Source organism: Perognathus longimembris, chromosome 15 (genome assembly GCF_023159225.1).
Source record: "Perognathus longimembris pacificus isolate PPM17 chromosome 15, ASM2315922v1, whole genome shotgun sequence".
Taxonomy (NCBI): domain Eukaryota; kingdom Metazoa; phylum Chordata; class Mammalia; order Rodentia; family Heteromyidae; genus Perognathus; species Perognathus longimembris.
This window is the reverse complement of record NC_063175.1, coordinates 38198281-38220287: the sequence shown is the minus strand read 5'-3', so window position 1 is coordinate 38220287 and position 22007 is coordinate 38198281. Positions and strand designations below refer to the sequence as shown.

The window sequence follows — 22007 nt, the reverse complement described above, 5'->3', positions numbered from 1 at the left end:
CCAGCATCAGAATGTTTATTCCAGAAGCAGTGCTCACAAAGAATTATAGTGTTGTTCAAGTCTGTGGCATTGGAGAGAAAAATACAAATGACAAGAAAAGTAGTAAACACATAAAATGTCATATTTTTAAACCCTAATTTCTATGACATTAACCTAAAGTTCAATTTCTGTTTTGTTGCATCTAGAATAATAATGAGACATAAGTGTACAAGGGGAACTGATGGGAGAGGAATCAGTGGCAGGGAAGAGGGGAATTGGAGAAGGGTGAGTGAATTTGAAGCACAACACACACACACACACACACACACACACACATACATACACACATAGCAAAATGCACAAATGCATTTCACCCTTAAAAATCATCATTGCATTTTTATTGTTTCATGTTTTGGTGTACATATTTTAAAGTCACTGTTCCTTTTGAAATTAATCTCAAAAACTACTATAGCAATGGAATAGCATTTATCCCCACTTTAGAAATGAGCAAACAGTAGCTGGTAGGAGTCAAATTTCCTCAAGATCAAGATTTCATAGGCAGGCTTCTCTAAGTCCAAGCCCTTGGCTAAACTGCTTCACTCTTTTTTATTTTTAAATTTTTATTGTCACTGTAATGGACAGAGGGGTTACAGTTACATACATAAGGTTGTGACTACATTTCTTGTCAAACTTGTTACCTTCTCCCTCATTTTTCTCCTACCTACTATCTGCCCCAATCCCCCCCACCCCCAGTTGTACAGTTAGTTTACAACCTATTGTCCTGTAAGTATATGGAAACGAGTAGTTTATCATTGTTGTTGTTATTTTGAAAATATTATGTAAAAGTATTCCTTTTTTCTTTTGTTTATCTTCCTTATGGTTTAGCCTCTGTTGTCACTGTATTTGATTTTGCTACCCTGGGTATCATATATATGTTTGAATTAAGGAAGGGAAGGAAATATCAAAATGGTGAGACAAAAGGTAAAAAGGCAAACCAATGCAACCGCTTCACTCTTGACTCCCATCCAGGTCAACTAGGAGCCAAGAATATCTCTTACGCAGGAATTTGGTCTTCAATCACAGGGATAGGTAGCAGACCTGGCCCCAGTGGCACCCACCTTTTCCATGAGTAACTACCAAGTCCTAAAATGTCACCATTAACTGAGGTGTGGCTTGCAGAATGGAAGGACTGTCAGATCAAGAAGCATTCATTCATGTAACCAGCAAAACACTCTTCTAAGTAGAATGTAGGTGGGCCTCTGAGTAGTTTGTTAATGATTAATGATTCTTGAGAGTTTTAGCTAGAACTTAGGAAACTTGATGGAACTGGTAGGAAAAGGGATAGCTGAGAGGAAGGAGAGCAAGGGAAGGAGTGATGCTAATTGAAATGTGTTGTATAAATAAATGAGCGCATTAAATTGAAGTCTCCTTGCACCATTATTTGGAGATAACAATAAATAATTTAAAACTTTCAGGTAAGAAAGGAAATCACTATACCACTTGAGCCATACTTCCAAGAGGAAATGTCATTTGATCCAAAAATCTTTGATGATTGAATTAAGATGCCAAGAATTTAATGAAGAATGACTTGTTGCAGTATAATTGTGGATACAGATAAACTATCTTTAAGGTGATAATCTGTTACAATTGGTAAGTCTCAATTTTAAAATTTACTTAGTTGATCTTTATACCTGATTTTTAGAATAAATTTTGTTTTTTTTTTCTTTACTCTTTCTTCAGATTCTAATTTAATTCCATTTCCCCCCAGTTGTATAGTTATTTTTCCTTTTCTCAAACTTCTAGACATTTTTTATTTTACTGTGACATTGGGTTTTGATCATTGGATTGATTTCTGATAGTTTTTTTTATTTTGAATTGACTGTGTAAAGAGTCTAGAATATGTATCTTGAACTTCTTACTATCCCAGAGTCTCTTCCTCTTCCTCCTTATCTTCCTTCCACTCCTCCTCTTCTTTCCCTCCTCCCAATCCTTCTGTTCCTCTTTCTCCTTGTACTCCTCCTCTTCCTCTTCCTCCTCATCCTTTTTTTTCCTTTGGAAGTACTAGGACTTAAACTCAGGGCCTTGCACATGTGTATAATTTTCTTGCTTGTGGCTTGTACTCTACCATTTGAACTATGCTTCCAGTCCAACATTTAGCTGGTTATTTTGAAGACGAAGTTTCATGAACTTTTCTGTTTCAATTGGCTTTGAACTATTGAACTTCTGGATCTCAATTTTTTTTTGGTTCATAATCTCAATGGTTTGAATATCTAGGATTACAGACATGAGCCACGGATACCTGGCTTCAGAGACTCCATTCTTAAAGATAGCCTTTGTAGGCAGGGACTTTCAGAGCCATGCCCATATTCCATGAAACATTCAGTAGACTAGGTAACTTAACAACTGCCACTGTCTGCTTCCCTTTACTTTCCAGCTCTTTTCCAGATCTGACTGATGAAAACTTGCTGTCAATGTATATGGAAGAACAGAGTTTCAGAGATTTCACACTTCCTAGAACAGCCCTCAAACAGTTGACAGTTGACTCATGAGAGCTGGTGCACACGCAACATAGCTCCTTTGCCTCTTGAAATATTTCCGAGCTGTGTGTCTGGCATTCCCAGAGTTCCCAGAGTTTCCCTGAGAGTTAGATGCCAAAGACATAGTTGGATAGGTGCCACAGCTTTTATTCACAGACTTTTCTCCCCCTATTGCGTTCCCTAACTCTTGTCTGGTGTTACCTGCAAGTTAAAATATTACCTTTAAGTAGTTGTAGAAAGGAATTGTCATTTAACAAAGCCATTTATGAATATAGTACTTCTCGATCAATGTTACTCCTTTCAACATTCTCATCCACCCCTCCCAACCCAACATTTCTCTTTCTCTTCTTAAGTTTGCAGTATATACATTGAATTCTTGACTGCATTCTCCTCCTCTTCTCTTCATTCATCTATTCCTTTATTTGATCCCACCCCACCCCTTTCAAGTATCTGCTTCCTGGTGTTTCTTTTGTGAACTTTGTCTTTGTCTTTCTAAAGAATTATGCTGAATTCTCCATTGAATCAGCCATATTTCAGTTAATACATTTATATTCATTTGTATAGTATCCAACATATTTACTTATATGTTTATAAAGTAAATCCAGCTTCTACATATAAGGGAAAATGCATCTTTTGTCTCTCTGGGCCTGACTTACTCCATTTAACATAATCTTTCCAGATATTCCCATTTCTTTACAAATGATGCAATATCATTCATTATTATTATTTTTTTTTGGCCAGTCCTGGGCCTTGGACTCAGGGCCTGAGCACTGTCCCTGGCTTCTTCCTGCTCAAGGCTAGCACTCTGCCACTTGAGCCACAGCGCCGCTTCTGGCCGTTTTCTGTATATGTGGTGCTGGGGAATCGAACCTAGGGCCTCGTGTATCCGAGGCAGGCACTCTTGCCACTAGGCTATATCCCCAGTCCTCATTCATTCTTATGAGTGAGTAATAGTTCATTAAATATACAAATACATATATATACTTATAAACATGTATATACATATTTACATATATACTATGTACATATATACATGTATCTACATATATGTATATATACATATAGCTCACATTTTCTTGAGCTATTCATCCATTGAAGGGTAGCTGGGCTGATTCCATAACGTGGCTATGGTGACTAGTGCTACAGTGAACATGGTTGTTCTGGTGGCTTTACTGTATCCTAGTTTGTAATCTTTTGGATAAATGCTGAGGAGTAGAATTGTTGGATCATAGGGTAGTTCTATATGTAACATTTTGAGGAACCTCCATACTGCAATTTTTGACTTAACAGTTTGCCATCAAATGTTTATCTCAGATTCTGCTGTAGAGATTTGGTAGAAGGCTTCAAACTGAGGCATAGAGAATTTAATCAATACCAACTTGTTGACTGTATGAGGATTAGATTGCCAAAGTGCTGTCTTTCAGACACAGCAGTTGTGTGGTTGGTCCTTGGGGAGTATGATGTTATCTCCCACATTCTATTAAATGAAACAACAAATGACGGGCAAGGGTGTCACCCCAAGTTCATTTGCTTTTGTTCACTAGTCTGTATCTGTGATCTATTACTGACTTTGGTAAATAGTGACAAGCTAAGGGAAATCTTGTCAAACCCTTGTTATCTCCCTCTCATCCCTGCTGCTACCAAGTTGTAGATCAATCTCAAGTTATAGTGTCTTCAGACTGATTACCTTCTGACAAGGCCAAGAAGAAATGTTGACCCTGGGTCATGACTGAAGTAAAGGTCTTGTCCCTTTGGAAGCACAAAAAGAATAGGAAAATGTACAACAGCAAGATATTTTCTAACAAGGCTGTGTCAAATTTATAGACAAATAAAAGAGTCAGGATCAAATGAAGCAAGATCAGCAGTTTGGGCCTCTGTCCACCAAGGAGAGAAGGTGCTGTCTGACTCCATCTTGGACTAATTTCCTGCTTTGTGATTCACAGCTGCTGCCAAGCAGAGCACGTCCAATAACAACTATTTGTTTTCCACTGTTTTTAAAGAAAAGAATGTGGAAATATATAAATGGCTCATGGGAGAAGGGGGCATTAGCAAACAGTCTGACCATAGTGAGACAGGCAGATGGTTTGTGGGACCAACGCCAGCTGGGTGTTTCTGTAAGTGATCGTGTATCTTGTCTCCATGCCCCAGCTCTTGCCTTGATTAAGAGGTCAGGAGGAGGCTGCCAGAGCACGAGACTTAGGTGCACATGATATATGGCCAACCTGTCAGTCGCCTAGAAACAGCTCTGGAAAGGGGCCCAAAGACAAATCAATTTGGAAGCCCACAAGTTTGGGTCAGGTAGTATTGGCTATTGTTTCAATGTGAAATTTGATTCTTGTTTTTGTTCCCGCCCCCCCCTCCCAAATTCCACTTAGCCCCTTAACTCTGACCTTGTATCAATACCTTTCTTTTTTAAATACATTGGCTTGTTCTGATAAGTGACAATATACTCTTCAGGTGGGATTCTTGGGGTGGGAGGTGAGTGAAGCAGACTGAGAGAAGCAAAAAGAATTCAGGGACAACTGAGTGAGGTCAGTTTGCTGTATTCTGACTGTGTGCCCAGCTCCTGGAACATGTAGAACACGTAGGAAGAAAAGAAATGCAACCTCTTTTCTAGGAAAATGGGGCATTTCTGCATTGGAAGCAAAGGGTGAAGATGAGAGGCATGGACAAGATGAGTGTTGAAAATGACGAAAGAGTTGGTTAGAACAAAGGTGGGTCAGGTTCATGTTGATGAAGTGGGATTTGCAGGGGGACCGCTAACCAGCTGAGTAACCTTAGGAAAGCCTCTACCCGTATACATTTCAATAGTGTTTATTCTGGTTTGTCAGAAAAGTGCAGATGAAGGGTTCAAAAGACTGAGTGTGGCATTGTAGGACCAAGGAAGTGCTAGCCTGACTGAAATGGACCTGAAATGGACATTGTGCATTGATTGGTCAGTTCGTCCCCCATTTAGGTGATTCCCATTGCTGACCTAAATGGCCCCTGGGATGGCTGCCTGCTGGTCACGTCCTCCTCACACGTATGTCCACTCCACAGGCCCATCTGCTGCACAGAAGCAGTTTCTGGTCAGTGATCCTGGACCGAAATTTTGTACTCTCATCTTCATCCAAAAGACATTATACTTTCCAATTGTAAATATACTTAGCAAATATTTACAGGACACCTACTTTAGCAAGACTCCAGGGTTAGAATGTTGGAAGAAATTTAAAAAACCCCACAAATCCTGAAAATATAGTCTATCTCTTTCTTTAAAGAGTGTACAATCTCTTCATGGAGTGGAGTTAAAACAAATCCATGAATGAAGATACTGAGAGCCAGGGAATAACTTTTGGAGATTCAGTCCTTGACTAAGAACCCTTCAGTTTACCTACCACAATCAAGAAAAAAAAAAACTCTTCTATTCTTAAGATTGTGAAGTATACGTTCATTTAAATTATGGATGATGCTTCAGCAATCTTTCAGAATTTCTAAGATATCATGTTAAATCAGCTATTTAGAGCAGTAAGCAACTTAAAGGACTGGGGGTGGGGTGGGGAGGGATAGTATTGGCTTGAACTAATAGATTTCCTTTATTTCACTTCTAAGTCAACAAACAGAAATTAATGGTGAGAAAACACCAAAGCATCTGTTTTCCAAGTATAAACTGAGTTGTGGAAGCAAGTGGGCATGCTAGACATATACCATGGCTGGGGTACACTGATACCCTGAATGATCATGAATAATCTGTTAACACACTTGAGCCATATTCAGCCTTGTTTTACAGATAAACATAGTCTCTGATTATTTTACAACATTGCCAAGGTGCTGGGGGTTGTCCCTCATTTATTATATGACTAATAAATACTTTAATTACACTTAATAAATAATGTAAGCAGGGCTCACTGAAGTGGTAATTCTTTAAATTAATTATTAACTTCATGCAAAAGGCTGCACTTCCAGTACCACTAAAAGAAAATTCAGCCTTTAATCTAAAGTGATTATTCATTATCTGGTATAAAGGCTCCATTTGCATATTATTAGGGAAATAAACTTTGGCCTCCTTGGCAGTACAGATAGATCTCAAAGTCCATGCATTATGATCTCCAAATACTAAAGCGATGATAAACAATGCATAATAAAGTCTCCAGTTTATAGCTTTATAACAGCTGGTTTTTGATTTTCCAGACATATATTACAATGATAAAGTGACCAGTTAATGCATAAGCTCTTTGTGAAAGGTGGTGCCTACAGATGGTCTGCTGATAGGAAACAGCAAATGTGCAAACTCCTCATTTCCCTTGAGAATGGAGCCATAAAATGATCTCAATAAGATACAGAAGAAAATCTCCATTTAACCCTTTTTTTCTTCTGCTGCAACCCAAATATTATATTGCCTTAAACTGTTTTCCACATGTCTCTTCCTCCACTTCTCTTTGACCTTTATTCTTCCTCTGGAAAATGAAGGTAGATTTTTCTGGCTATCTTGAGGTCACTGATTTCAGAAACTGCAGTGACCTTGATCCTATCTTCAGGCAAAGAAGCCAGGCAAGGTTTCTGAGAAAAGAGAAAGACGATTTCTTTTTCTTTTCTTTTCTTTTTCTTTTTCTTTCTTTCTTTCTTTCTTTCTTTCTTTCTTTCTTTCTTTCTTTCTTTCTTTCTTTCTTTCTTTCTTTCTTCTCTCTCTCTCTCTCTCTCTCTCTCTCTCTCTCTCTCTCTCTCTCTCTCTCTCTCTCTGCCCGCCCCCTCTTTTCTTTTGGTGGTTATGGGGCTTGAACTCATGGCCTGGGTGTTGTCCCTGGGTTTTTTGCTCAAGGCGAACACTCTAACATTTTGAGCCACAGCTCCATTCCTGGTTTTCTGAGAGGTTAATTGGAGATCAGAGTCTCATGGGGATTTTCTGCCCAGGCTGGCTTTGAACCACGATCCTTAGATCTCAGCCTCCTGAGTAGTAAGGATTACAGACATGAGCTACCAGCACCTGGTAAGAAAGAATATTTCTGAAAACAGAGAAAGAGTAGAGTTGATGCATCCTTACCTCCTCTATCTTGGGATTGGAGTCTGGGTACCTTCCAAGAGAAGCTACTGACTCCAGAAGCTATAGCTAAGAAACAAGACACATTGAACAGTCTTCTGTGAGTCAATAAACTGCAAACAGATTTCTAGAGGCGCAGAAATCTTCCTTCCTTGCCTTCCCTGGGTACAAAGTATAGGTGGAGAATGAGGAAGGAGGAGAAAGAGATGGGATGGTAGCCATAGGAATAATGAAAATGGTGATAGTCACAGGTAATAGAAATAACTCCCCATTTCCATTCTCATCTTATTCATCTCTTTGAACCTCATTTGGAGACTACCTCTTTCAGGTGACCTTCCTTATTCTTCTGTTCATTCCAGCCTTTATGTGTAGTGTGGACCTAGTCAATACTGTACGGATCTGTGTGGGGTGGGGGATAGCCACATCCTTCCAAAGCAGTCACTTTGGGGTGTTGGAACTTGTTTCAACAATTCTGTTCCAAATATTGTTGAAAACTTTTGAGAAGTAGCGTTCATGTTCATATTAGTCAACTCAAGCATTTATAACTTACAAAGTAGCTATAAAAGGAAGTTATTTCTCACTACTCCAGAGATTGCAGAGTGAAACTAGATGGCAGCATGATTGGGTTCTAGTAAGGGCTTCCTTCCTAGCTTGCAGGCAACCACTTTCTCTCTATGTCCTTATTGGATAGAGAAACAGGTCCATTGTCTTATCAAGATGATTAAAAGTACGCTGATTGCCTCATGAGTCTACTTATGACCACTTCTAAATATAATCACTTCCCATGAGCCCTGTTCCCAAAAACTAACACAAGGGAGGTTAGAGCTTCAATATATGAACTTTTCCAGTAAGAAAACCATTCCATCCATAGCAATGTTCTAATGAACATCTTCAAGGAGAAAAAGCCATATCAATAATAATCACCTCCTGTGAGTGAATGAGTCAGGTAGTTTCACATGCATTAGCTCATGTTATCCCCATGGTAACACCAAAAGGACAATAACATTAACCCTTTATAAGTTAGAACATGAAGATTAGAAAAATTAACTAATTTTCCTAAGGCCACACAGCTGGTAAATTATATAATATAATTTTGAACCCAGCTATCCAAGTCAAAGTTTTAATGACTATGCATATTGCTTGGTCATTTGAAGGCAAGTTGAAATTTGCCAAGTGACCAGTAGCTAATGGCTGAATGTGTTCTCATGTCACCACTGGGCCATCTCTGGACATTTTCTTTAGTACAAAGAAAACTCTAAGTATAAGAATTTTAGGGTGTCTGTTTTGATTTCAAGGTCTTTAATCCATTTGGAATTGAGTTTGGTGCAGGGTGATATATAAGGATCTAGTTTTAGTTTGTTGCATGTGTTGAGCCAGTTTTGCCAGCACCACTTGTTAAAGAGGCTATCTTTCTTCCATACTATTGTTTTAGCTCCTTTACCAAAGATTAAGTAGGCGTAGTTCTGTGGGTTTAATTCTGGGTCTTCAATTCTGTTCCATTGGTCTTCAGGCCTGTTCCGGTGCCAATACCAAGCTGTTTTTATTACTATAGCTTTATAATACAACTTGAAGTTGGGTATTGTAATTCCTCCAGCACTGTTCTTTCTGCTTAGGAGTGTTTTTGCTATCCTAGGTCTTTTATTGTTCCATATGAATTTCTGGATTGCTTCCTCTATTTCATTAAAGAATGGTGTTGGGATATTAATGGGTATTGCATTGAATTTGTAGATAGCCTTTGGCAATATTGCCATTTTGATTATATTAATCCTCCCAATCCAGGAGCATGGGAGGTTTTTCCATTTCCTTAGTTCTGACTTAATTTCATTTTTCAAGCTTTTAAAGTTCTCATGAAAAAGGTCTTTCACTTCTTTGGTTAAGGTTATTCCTAGGTATTTTATGTTTTGGGGGGCTATTGCAAAAGGAATTGCTTTCCTGATTTCAGCCTCGGTCTTCGGGTTGTTAGCATAGAGAAAGGCCATCAAAACAGACACCCTGAAAACACTAAAGGAAGGAGTCGGAGAAACACTTGGGCTCCTTGGTACAGGACGGAACTTCCTTAACAAAGACCCAGAAAGGCTACAAATCAAAGAAAGGTTGGACAAATGGGACTGCATCAAACTGCAGAGCTTCTGCACAGCGAAGGACATAGCTCGCAAGATAAACAGAAAGCCCACAGACTGGGAGAAGATCTTTACCGGACATTCAACAGACAAAGGCCTCATCTCTAAAATATATGCAGAACTAAAAAAACTACCTTCTTCCAAAACAAAACCGCAAAGAACCAATAGCCCCCTCATCAAGTGGGCTAAAGACCTACAAAGAGACTTCTCTGATGATGAAATGAGAATGGCCAAGAGACATATGAAAAAATGCTCTACATCACTGGCCATAAAGGAAATGCAAATCAAAACAACATTGAGATTCCATCTCACCCCAGCAAGAATGTCATATATCAAGAAAACTAATAATAACAATTGTTGGAGGGGATGTGGCCAAAAGGGAACCCTACTTCATTGTTGGTGGGAATGTAAACTGGTTCAGCCACTCTGGCAAGCAGTATGGAGATTCCTCAGAAGGCTAAATATAGAACTCCCCTATGACCCAGCAGCCCCACTTTTGGGTATCTATCCAAAGACCACAAACAAAATCACAGTAATGCCACCAGCACAACAATGTTCATCGCAGCACAATTTGTCATAGCAAGAATCTGGAACCAACCCAGATGCCCCTCAGTAGACGAATGGATCAGGAAAATGTGGTACATATACACAATGGAATTTTATGCCTCTATCAGAAAGAATGACATTGCTCCATTTGTAAGGAAATGGAAGGACTTGGAAAAAATTATACTAAGTGAAGTGAGCCAGACCCAAAGAAACATGGACTCTATGGTCTCCCTTATTGGGAATAATTAGTACAGGTTTAGGCAAGTCATAAAAGAGCATCAGAAGGCCCAATAGCTATACCCTTATGAACACATAAGATGATGCTAAGAGAAATGAACTCCATGTTGTGGAAACAATTGTTATATCACAGTTGTAACTACTTTCAACGTCCTATGTTTATCTGTAGCTTTTATTATTGATGATGTTCTTGTATCACCTTCCTGTGGTTGTACTTACACTATCGCTGTAATCTTATCTGAGTATATTGGAAACAGTGTTTATGGGTATTGGAAGTAGGAAATTCAAAGGGAATACCAAATTTGAGAGACACAGGGTAAAAAAAAGAGAAACAACTACAAAAGCAATACATGCAAAACTGTTTGGTGTAAGTGAACTGAACACCTCCGGGGGGGGGGGGAGGGAAAGGGGGGAGGGAGGGGGGTATGAGGGACAAGGTAACAAAGAGTACAAGAAATGTATCCAATGCCTAACGTATGAAACTGTAACCTCTATGTACATCAGTTTTATAATAAAAACTTAAAAAATTAAAAAAAAAAGAATTTTAGGCATACTTCAGGTCAGTGAGATAATATTTGAAAGAGAAGGGCCTCATTCTACCTCTTGAAATGATTCCATAAAGGCAACCTTCTGTTACATCTTTGATGCATGAGAATCAACTGTATTCTCATCCAATTCCATCCTATATGCTATTCCCATGTTCTCTCATTCAATCTTCCGACCATTCATTGGAGTTTAGTGGGTGCTATCATTAAAATTGTTCTCAAGATGAAAAAAACAACCAGAAGCATAAAGGGGTTCAATAACCTCTCTTAGATGACCTAGAAAATGATAGAAAGATTCAAAGCACAGCCATCTTTGGTTTTGCCCATATGGAGTAATCGGTTGGACACTTCACCAAAAAACATCTACTTCCTATTAAAAACTAGGTCAATTTGACAGGAAGAGCTGATACTTTATCTGTACCTTCCTGCTCTTATCTGCAAGGTTCTTATCTATTTATTCATGCCTCTATCACTGTTCCACTTATTCATTGTTTCATTTATCCATTTATTCATTGATTAATTCACTTAACTGTTTTTGAAGCACAATTACTTAGGCTGGTGGAAACTTTATCAGTGAGCTCTGTACTTTCATAGTCTCCCAAAGATTCTAGAAAACATGAAATATTTTAACAGAGTTGTAGGGCACAATCCCCAGAATCCTCACCACTAGTTCTCATTTTTTTTGTTTGTTTGTTTTTTTTTTTGCCAGTCCTGGGCCTTGGATTCAGGGCCTGAGCCCTGTCCCTGGCTTCTTCCCGCTCAAGGCTAACACTCTGCCACTTGAGCCACAGTGCCGCTTTTGGCTGTTTTCTGTATATGTGGTGCTGGGGAATCGAACCTAGGGCCTCGTGTATCCGAGGCAGGCACTCTTGCCACTAGGCTATATCCCCAGCCCCAGTTCTCATTTTTTTTAATGGAGTGGGGCCAGTACTGGGATTTGGACTTGGCTGTTAGCTCCCGAGGCAGGTATTCTATGACTTAAACCAGTTAGTTGACTAGCCCTTTTTGCATTGATTCGTTTAAAAAAATTTTTTTTATATCCTCAGGGATTACAGGCTTGAGCCACTGGTGCTCAGCTAAGTATTTATTGTTAAAATATTGTACTGGGATTGGAGGCAGGATTCAAGTGGTAGAGTGCCTGTCTAGCAAACATGAGGCCCTGGGTTCAAATTCTAGTACCACAAGAATAAGTAAATGGATAGATAAGTAGATACATAAATGATAAACAACAACATTGGCCACAGTCTGTGAGTGGCTTGATTGGGGCCAGGCAAGAACTGCGGGGCTTAGATGAGTGCAGATGGAGGGAAGAGCGAAGTTAAGAGGAGTCAGGAGGTAGACCTGACTCTGGGTATCTTGTTTAATATATGCACATACAGCATTAGTCAGACTAGACTGGGAAGGCAAAAATACAATGCACTAAAAATAAGCCCAAAATGTCAGTGATTTAACCCAACAAAGATATATGTCTCCCCAGAGCCAAGACTGAGGTAGACACACAAAGAAGGTGGGGAGTAGGATCCCAGCTGAGAGACATCCTCCATTTTCCAAGTCCACCATAAAGATACAAGGCCATGAGGACCAGCTATTTACATAGAAGCTGCTTCTTTGAACCCCTGGAAGGAGACCCAGGAGAAGGAAGAAAGGCATTCAAGGGGAGAGGTCTCTCCCTTTGATGACCATGTGCCCTCGGAGCCCAATTGGAGAGTGCCAGGGGGCAGGGACCACACATGTGTCAGCCAATGGAGTGCAGGAGGGAAGAAGATGGGGTGTTTCCTCCCATCTCCCACTGTGTCTGATTGGGTACTGACTGAACCTACTCCCTCTCCCACCCTGCCCCAGCTTGCCTAAGAGCAATCATGGGCTCAATTCCAGAATGCTGGCCACAGTGTCAGTTGCTTCCAGGGAGCCACCTTAGGAAGTGGAGGGGTTTCTGAGGGGAATGGCTAGTCACAGAGATACAGGGGCTGGTAACTTCTAGGGTTCGCATCTTAGGGGAGATTGAGCAGGAAAGTAATGGGGGACAAGGAGAGCTAGCCCCAGGAGTCTGCCACTCATATGTCAGGTGGGAATTGTGAGGAAGCATGTGGACTCTGACCAGCACTGCCATATGTCACATCTGTCACTGCCTGCTACCCAGTGTGGTTCCACCATTATCCATAGGAATAGTCACATCTCTTTTTAAATAACAAAACAAAACCAGGAACCAGGGGCTAGGGTGGAGCTCAGGGGCAGAGCACGTGTTCTGCAAGCAAGAGGGCTGGGGTCCATCCCCAGCATTAAAAAAGATCCAGTGCACCTGCTATTACAGCCCAGGAGAACCTGGGCAGCCTGGGTAGCCACACCCTGCTGCTGCTGCCACCTGCCCCAGTGCCAGTGAGATGGGGATCTTACTTTATGCCCTGTCATCTTGGACTGTGATCTTTCTATTTGTGCTTCCAAGCATCACTGGAGCAAGAGGCATGCACCACCACACTCAGCCACTGTGTTTCCCTATAGTTGGTATGACAGGTGTTTGCCACTGCTTAGCCATTGGCTGATATGGAGTCTCACAAACTTTTTTTTTTTTTGTCAGCACCAGCCTTGAACTACAGTCCAATTCCTACTTCCCAAGTAGCTAGAATTGTAGGTATGAGTCACTACATCTTCCTTGATCATCACCAATTTTAAAGAGATGATGATGTGATTTCTGGGCACATCAGCCAAGAACATGCTCATGTAAGGCTTGAGTCACTGTGTTTCCAGCTTTGAGTTGGTTTGATTTGATTCTAAATCAGTACTGGCTTTTAATTTTTTTTCTTTTTCCCCACTATCTCCATCCCTTACTCCCTCTAGGTTTAGGATAAGGGTCTTATCTAGCAACATTTAAAGTAAGATTACAGGGAGGGGTAAAGATATCAATTGAGTTTTTGGTTTGGAGGGTTTTTTTTTATTGGCTTGGCAGTGTTTCTCTGTCTTGTGTTAAATAGTTACGCATCTGGCAAGCAGAAGGAATATTTCAAAACTTCATATATAGTTATAGTTTTGGAAGTCACCAGCTAGCTTGTTAATCTATGAAGAGGCTGAAACTATTGGGGGATGAGCTGAGGCACACTGGTTAGCAAACTGCTGCCTATGGGTGTCAGGGGAGGGATTTGAGGTGCTGGAGGGTATTTGGTAGTGCTGGGAGCAGAACTTTTCTGTGTTATGCAGGACCGTGCCAAACAACAAGAGCACTAGCAAGCCTACCACTGGGATAGTCATTCTTAACACTCCTACTTTGCTTCTTTCCAGTATTAGAAATTTGGATTTACCCAATAAAAAATTCTGAGAGAAAAAAATATACCCACAAAAAAAGAAAATAGGTCAAGAGTCAGCAACTCATCCAGATAGTACTAGCTTCTTAGGAGAATGAGACTGAGATGATTGTGATCGAAGGCCATTCTAGGCAAGAAAAATTTACAAAACTCCTTAACGAAAAACTGGGTGTAATGATATATGCCTCTTCTCCTAGCCACGAGGGGAAGCTTAAAATAAGTGGATTATAGTCTAGGCACATAGTCAGTAAGTGAGACCCTATTTTTTTAAGGTCTGAGGCATGGTTTAGTGGAAAGAATACCTGCCTGGTATATGCAAGGTCCCGAATTCAAGGTCCAGTAATGCCCAAAAAACAAATCAGACAAAATAAAGTGGAGGAAGCTGACACTGTAGTTTCATCCTTTTTAATCATACTGCTTTTGTTAGTCAGATTCACTCACACAATTAATGCAATCACTTTTCCAGGCTGCAACGACAAGACACGAGTAAGTCTGGTCTAGGTATATCATCAGATAGCACCTTGCTCTAGTTCCTTAACAAAGGCAGCTCCTCTTTCCTCTTTATCTCCCTTCTGAAAGCCAGCTGCAGATAAACAACCAGAGGCAGCAGTATCCAAGCCAGGAAGAAACCTAGGCTAAAGACCTCATTGTCTATCCTGCCACTTATAATCCATCAGCATTTCTAACTGATTTGGGGGTTGAGTCTAAGCCAGGATCAGAGCCAGTAGGATGCATTGGGAGAAAGGGATCCAGCCACTTCATTGTGCAGATGAGGTTACCACAGCCCAACAAAGAAGGAATCTTGCTTATGTTCATCCACCAAGGATGCTACAGAGCAGGGTGCAGAGCCTCTGTCTCCAGACTCACAGGCCCACACTAATTTATCTTACTTCCAGGAGTGTTGTCAGTATCTCAAACCCCCAGAACAAGGATTTGGGTTCTTCTGCTGATGGCTTCCATACAATAACTGACAGTTTCAGCCTTCTTTGTTTATGGTAGAGGCATATTTGAAAACTTAGTGATTATTCTATTTCACTTCCTCTCTCTGAGTGCCTAATGTATCCAGTAGCCCTCTCTCCAGATGTGTTCCCAGTAATTTCATGTTGCAAATCTAGCCTGTTTTCTCTATACTGGGCCTAAGTCTCCCTCCCTCCCTCCCTCCCTCCCTCCCTCCCTCCCTCCCTCCCTCTCTCCCTTCCTCTCTCCCTTCCATCCTTCCTTCCTTGATTTTTTTTGGTGGCCATTGAGCTTGAACTCAGGGCTTGGGTGATTTCCCTGAGATTTTGTGCTCAAGGCTAGCTCTCTACCATCTTGAGCCACAGCCCCACTTTTGGTTTTGGGGAGGTTAATTGGAGATAAGAGTCTCATGAACGTTTTTGCCCAGGCTGGCTTTGAATTGTAATCCTCAGATCTCAACCTCCCATGTAGCTAGGATTTACAGGCATGAACCACTAGCATCCAACTTTCTTCCTTCCCTTTCAAAGCTCCCTATATTCTGCTGTCCATAACTGTGTTTCAAACCAAGATATGTAACACCTTGTACACTCCTTCAGGATGACACCAGAGCACCTGGAAATGAATGCACTGGGAAGACTCATAATTTAAATTAAGGTTAAATGTCATGGCTAAATTTCAGAGAGAATAGATTTCAGATTAAAGAATCTTTCCTAATTCTTTTTCACATGTCCATATATCACTACACACATGCTAGTCTGGTAGTCCGTGTGTCTATAGACACAACCTAAAAATTCTCAAGATAGTATTTCCCTTAGCTCTAACATATCTACACATATCCTGGGTCACTTAGATGGCTGATACATAGTTCAGGTGATTTTTTTCCTTAACCATCTAGCCTAGTTAAAAATGAATTTTTAGCAAACGAAGACTTACAAAAATAGCATTGACTTCATTTATTGATTACTTACTTTGTAATGAGGACTAAATTCAAAACTTTACCTGTGTCTCATTTTCTACTTTTTACAATGAGCCCAATATGGGTTGATAATCTCTTCTTATCATTCATCTATTGAAGCCCAAATCTCCAGTGTATCAGAATGTGTTTGTTCTTACTTAAAAAGAGGAACATTGCAAATGCAATTAGTTTAAGGTATAAAACACAGTGAGCTCCTGACCCAGTATAACAGGTGTTTATAGGAAGAAATTTGAACACATAGAGAAGTATAGATGGAGACAAACACATATTCCGTGTGAAAATGAAGGCAAAGGATGATTATGTCAAGCACTGCCAAAGATTCTCAGAACTCTACTGGGAGCTAGGGGTGAGGCATGGAGAGTCTTCCTTATATTCTATGAAGGAACTCATCCTACCAGCTCCTTGATCTCTATGTCTAGACGATATAACTCTAAGATAATAAATTACTGTTACTTAAACCATTTGATTATGGCAGCCTAAAATACCAGTACAACAGCTTTGAACTCTGTTATCATCATTTGTCACCAGGAAACTGAAGTCCAGAAAGGCTAAAGAAATTGTTCAAAGCCACAGAGCTGGTAAGAAGCAAAATCAATATTTGGTCACTGTTCTGTATGCCGTGTTGCATTTACCTGGGATGCTGTGCTGGTAAAATAGAATGGGTCAGTTATTCCCTCTTGGCAAGCCAGGTATAATGCATGTTCTCTCCTGGGAGAAAGTAGCTGAATTTCCTAGACTTCAGCGCCATCACTAGCATATTGAGGTTCTGGGCTTCTATTTCTCCTGTGTTTCTTCTCCTTCAGCAGTCAGCAGAACCAAATCAAATGCCAAAGACTGACATGAGAAAAATAAAATTTTCTACTTTGGCCTTCTCATTTCATTTTATTCTATTTGTTCAATCCAGGGATGGCATTTGAAGAGCCCAAGTGCAATGCATGCTTTTCTATTGTTTTTGAGAGGGTGAATTTTTGAACATTTCATATAAAGGGGGAAAAAGTCAAGTTGAATGGAAGTTGAATGTTTTTTTCTGTTTTTAATTTTTTTTTCAATTTTTTATTATCAAACTGATGTACAGAGAGGTTACAGTTTCATACGTTAGGCATTGGATACATTTCTTGTACTGTTTGTTACCTTGTCCCTCATACCCCCTTCCCTCCTCCCCCTTTCCCTTTCCCCCCATGAGGTGTTCAGTTCACTTACACCAAACACTTTTGCAAGTTTTTAATTTTTAAAAAATTATATTGTCAAGGTGATGTACAGAGGGGTGACGGGTACATATGCAAGGTACTGAGTACGTTTCTTGTCAAACTTGTTACCTCCTTCCTCATTTTTCTCCCACCTTCCCTTTTCCCCAATCCTCCCCCACCCTAAGTTATACAGTTAGTTTACAACATACTGCCTTGTAAGTATTGCTGTTACATTGGTTTGCCTTTTACCCTTTGTCTCGACATTTGGATGTTCCCCTTTTCTTCCCTAATTCAGACAAATATATGTACTATACCCAGGGTACCAAAATCAAATACAGTGACAAAGGGGCTAAACCATAGGGATGAAAAAAGAGAAAAGGAATAATTTCACACAGAACATAAAAAATAACAACAGCAATGATAAACCTCTTGATTTCATGTCTTGGAGATCATTTTGCTTAGCATCTGATGTGATCATATATGCACATAGCTATTATGCTACTGTGATCCTCTGCTATGACTATCCTAGGCATATACAAATTATTCCCAATGAGGCAAACCATAGAATCTATGTTTCTTTAGGTCTGGCTCACTTCACTTAGTATGATTTTTTTCCAAGTCTTTCCATTTCCATACGAATGGGGCAATGAAATTCTTTCTGATAGAAGCATAGAATTCCATTGCATGTATATATACTACAATTTCTTGATCCATTCATCTACTGAGGGGCATCTGAGTTGGTTCCATATTTTAACTATGGTAAATAATATTGCAATGAATATGGTTGTGCTGGTAACTTTAGTATGGCCTTGCTTGTGATCCTTTGTGTAAATACCCCAAAATGGGGTTACTGGATCATAGGGGAGCTCTATGTTTAGCCTTTGAAGGAACCTCCATGCTGCTTTCCAGAATGGTTGAATAAGTTGACACTCCCATCAACAGTGTAGTAGGGTTCCCTTTTGGCCACATTCCTGCCAGCATCCAATGTTATTAGTTTTCTTGATGATGGCCATTCTTACTGGGTTGAAGTGGACTCAAAATGTTGTTTTGATTTGCATTTCTTTTATGGCCAGGGATGTTGAGCACTTCTTCATGTGACTCTTGGCCATTCTTATTTCTTTTTCAGAAAAGTCTCTCTTTTAGTCTTTAGCCCACTTATTAATGGGGTAGTTGTTTCTTTGAGGATGTGTTCGGGGGGGACTTAATTTTTTGAGTTCTAGTCTATTTTAGATATGAGGCCCTTGTCTGTTGTATGGCCAGTGAAGATCTTCTCCCAATCTGTGGGCTTTCTATTTGTCTTGCAAGCTATGTCCTTGAAAAGGAAATAAGAAAATTAAAGCAGAACTAAGAAAGTGGAAAAAATTCCTCCTATGCTCCTGGGTTGGGAGGACTAACAGCATAAAAATGGCAATACTGCCAAAGGATATGTACAAATTCAATGCAATACCCATCAATATACCAACACTATTCTTTAATGAAATAGAAGAAGCAATCCAAAAATTCATATGGAACAATAAAAGATCCCGAATAACACAAACAGTCCTTAGCGGGAAAAACAATGGTGGAGGAATATCAATACAAAACTTAAAACCCTATTACAAAACTATAGTTATAAATACAGCTTGGTACTGGCACAAGAATAGGCCTGAGGACCAATGGAATAGAACTGAAGACCCAGAAATGAACTCACAGACCTATGGCTACCTAATCTTTGAGAAGAGAGCCAAAAAATAGGATGGAGGAAAGAGCTTCTTCAACAAATGGTGCTGGCAAAATTGATTAAATACCTGTAACAAACTAAAACTAGATTTATATATATCACCCTGCACCAGAATCAATTCCTAATGGCTCAAAGACCTCGAGGTAAAACCAGATACCCTGAAAACATTGCAAGAAGGAATAGGAGAAATACTAGGGCTCCTTGGCACAGCTCAAAACTTCCTTAATAAAAACTCAGAACCAACAAATCAAAGAAAGGTTGGACAAATGGGATTGTATCAAACTGCAGAGCTTCTGTGTGGAAAAAGTCAAATTTAAAACTAAAACATCCCCTCACATCTGATCTCTGTTATAGAAGGACCACTAGTTTCAGTCTTTGCCAACCCCCATCTCTTTGCCATCTATTCTGAAGGCAAGTACATGATGGTCATGACTCAAAGCCTATGGTGTTTTATCTCTTTGTTGGGTGGAGAAAAGTGGGGGTGGGGGGTCTACAGGTCAGCAAAATGACTGCTGGTTTGGATGTGATTCCAGTTAGAAATCACTTAATTTTCATGTCCTTCCACAGGAGGCCATTTCCAGAGTTATGCTTAGCATATCAGCTTTTGCCAAACTGAAAAAAATGATGTGAAATTATCTTTGAGGGAAAAAAGGCTTTGTCCTCTTCCAAACTGGGCAGAAACATGGCACAAGTAGGATCCAGTCAAAAGAGCCTTGTAGAAGAGGCAAGGACATGGATGTCTAGAAGAGAGTCAGAAACAGGCAGTAATGGGAGCAGGAAGTTCCAAGCCAATAGTCTAGCTCAGAGGTCAGGCAAAACCAGGTGGCCATAAATGAGGAAGAAGGTCAATACCAGATCAAATACAGATCAGAACATAATATAGCACCAACAGGGCAGCTTGGGTAGACCTCAGACAGGAAGCGCTTTGTTCTGCCTCTTTACTCTCAGATGGCTTGGGAATCCACATCAGAGGCCTGGAGACCTAACCCCAGCCTGAGGCTCAAGGACTCAAGTTGCTCACTGTTCTTAATTCCTGGCAGATTCTCACCTATGACTCCAAGTGACAATAACACCAGTTGTTTTACTTTACTGGCACAATGTCTCTGTGTTCTGAGTGTCTCCAAGGGCTTTATGTTCAATGTAGGTTCTATTATTCACCTCGTCTGTGGATGACAAAGTGAGTTTTCATGAGGCTAATTTGCCAGGCATAGTTGATAATTCTGGGACCTTGGTTACATGTGTCCCCATTTTAGAATTTGAAGTGCTGAGGGTTTGAGATGCTGTCCTATGGCAGATCCACAGCTCCTACATTGGGCAAAGCAAAGATGATGTTGTACAGAAAGTGCCCAGTGGGTGATGAGGAAGATGGTGAACTCCCCCTGTGGGGCCCCTAGCTCTCTGCTAAACTATTAGGCAGGCAACTTTACTGGCACCTGATTAAAGCTGGCCTTCCTATCCATTTTCCAGGATCAGCATGATCTTTTCATTTTTTGGGCTATATCATTGGGATTTTTTTATCCTAGTTTCGAGTCGGAGGGACAAGGTTCATTCACAGCTTGTCTATGTGGCAATGGTATTGCTTAGCCTCCAGCAGGATACAGTGTTTTTTTCTTTCCTAAAAAAAAAACCAAAACAAACTAGTTGCTTTGGCTACCAAAAATCATCTTAAGCAACCAGTCTTATAAAAGATTTCTCATTCACTTGGACTTGCCCTCTCCTTTTCTTGTACACATGTGGGTATGAACACACACACACACACACACACACACACACACACACACACACACACACACACACAGCGCCTTCCTTTAAAATTGCTCTCCAACTCTCTCAAAAAAGTGTATGTGGATACAGATAAAAGAAAGTAAATCCTCTTTGTTTCGGAGTTAAAAATATTTCTAGCTGCCTGCCAGTGGCTCACGTCTGTAATCCTAACTACACAGGAGGCTGAGAGCAAAGGATCATGGTTTGAAGCCAGCCCAGGCAGGAAAGTCTGTGACACTTTTACCTCCAATTAATTACAAAAAAAAAAAAATCCATAAATAGAGCTGAGGCTTAAGTGGTAGAATGCTAGTTTTGAGTAAAAAAAAGCTCAGGGACAGCACCCAGGCCAGGAGTTTAATCTCTAGGACTAGAGCGTGTGCGCGCGCGCACACACACACACACACACACACACACACACACACACACACACCTCTTTTTATTTTTCAGGTAGGCCTGTGGTTGCAGTAGGAACACTATACACTCTGCCTTCTCCCCCCCCCCCCCACCTGCCCAAGCTAATCCTGAAGGGAGATGCTGATTTGTTGCTTGCTCTCAAAGGCATGATTTGGAGGTTTAGCACAAGTGACTTTATTTAATGAAATTCAACAAATACTTGTTAGGCACTTGCCACATGCAACAAAAACATTATACTTTGTCCTAACTGGAGGTCTTTACTTTTGTCTCATAATGGCCTTGCAGACACTATACCACTGTTGATGTCTGTTGTTTTTATGCTTAGCACAGTCACTTGTATGCAGTAAGTGCCCTAGGAGTGTTTGGCTGGATGTAAAATATTGTAGGTTGGAGGGTGATAGGGAATCAAGCTACATTACAAGTGTGTTTTCCTGTGAGGAGGAGTGCTAGGTATTATCTGCCAAGAAGTTACTCATCTTCTGCAGTACCAGTTTCCTTATCAACAAAATGCAAAAGCAATGGGTGATTTTCAGGGTTCAGATGACAACAATGTGATGCGATTCTCACAGTGTCAACCATAGGAAGACTCATTGTGATGAGGGCTGCCACCTTACTGTTGCTGAGGTGGAAGGGAATGTTTTCCCTGCTCATCACTTAACAACTTCCTTCCAGGCTGGCGATAGTAGGAGTGACAGACAGGAGCTACATGAGATGG

The 22007-nt window shown here is 40.4% G+C and overlaps 1 protein-coding gene across 3 annotated transcripts in view; it reads right to left on the bottom strand.

Moving 5' to 3' along the window:
- The window catches only part of Slc14a2 (solute carrier family 14 member 2), a 403525-nt gene that overhangs the window by 186998 nt on the left and 194520 nt on the right, over nt 1–22007 (bottom strand). The window lies entirely within an intron of this gene.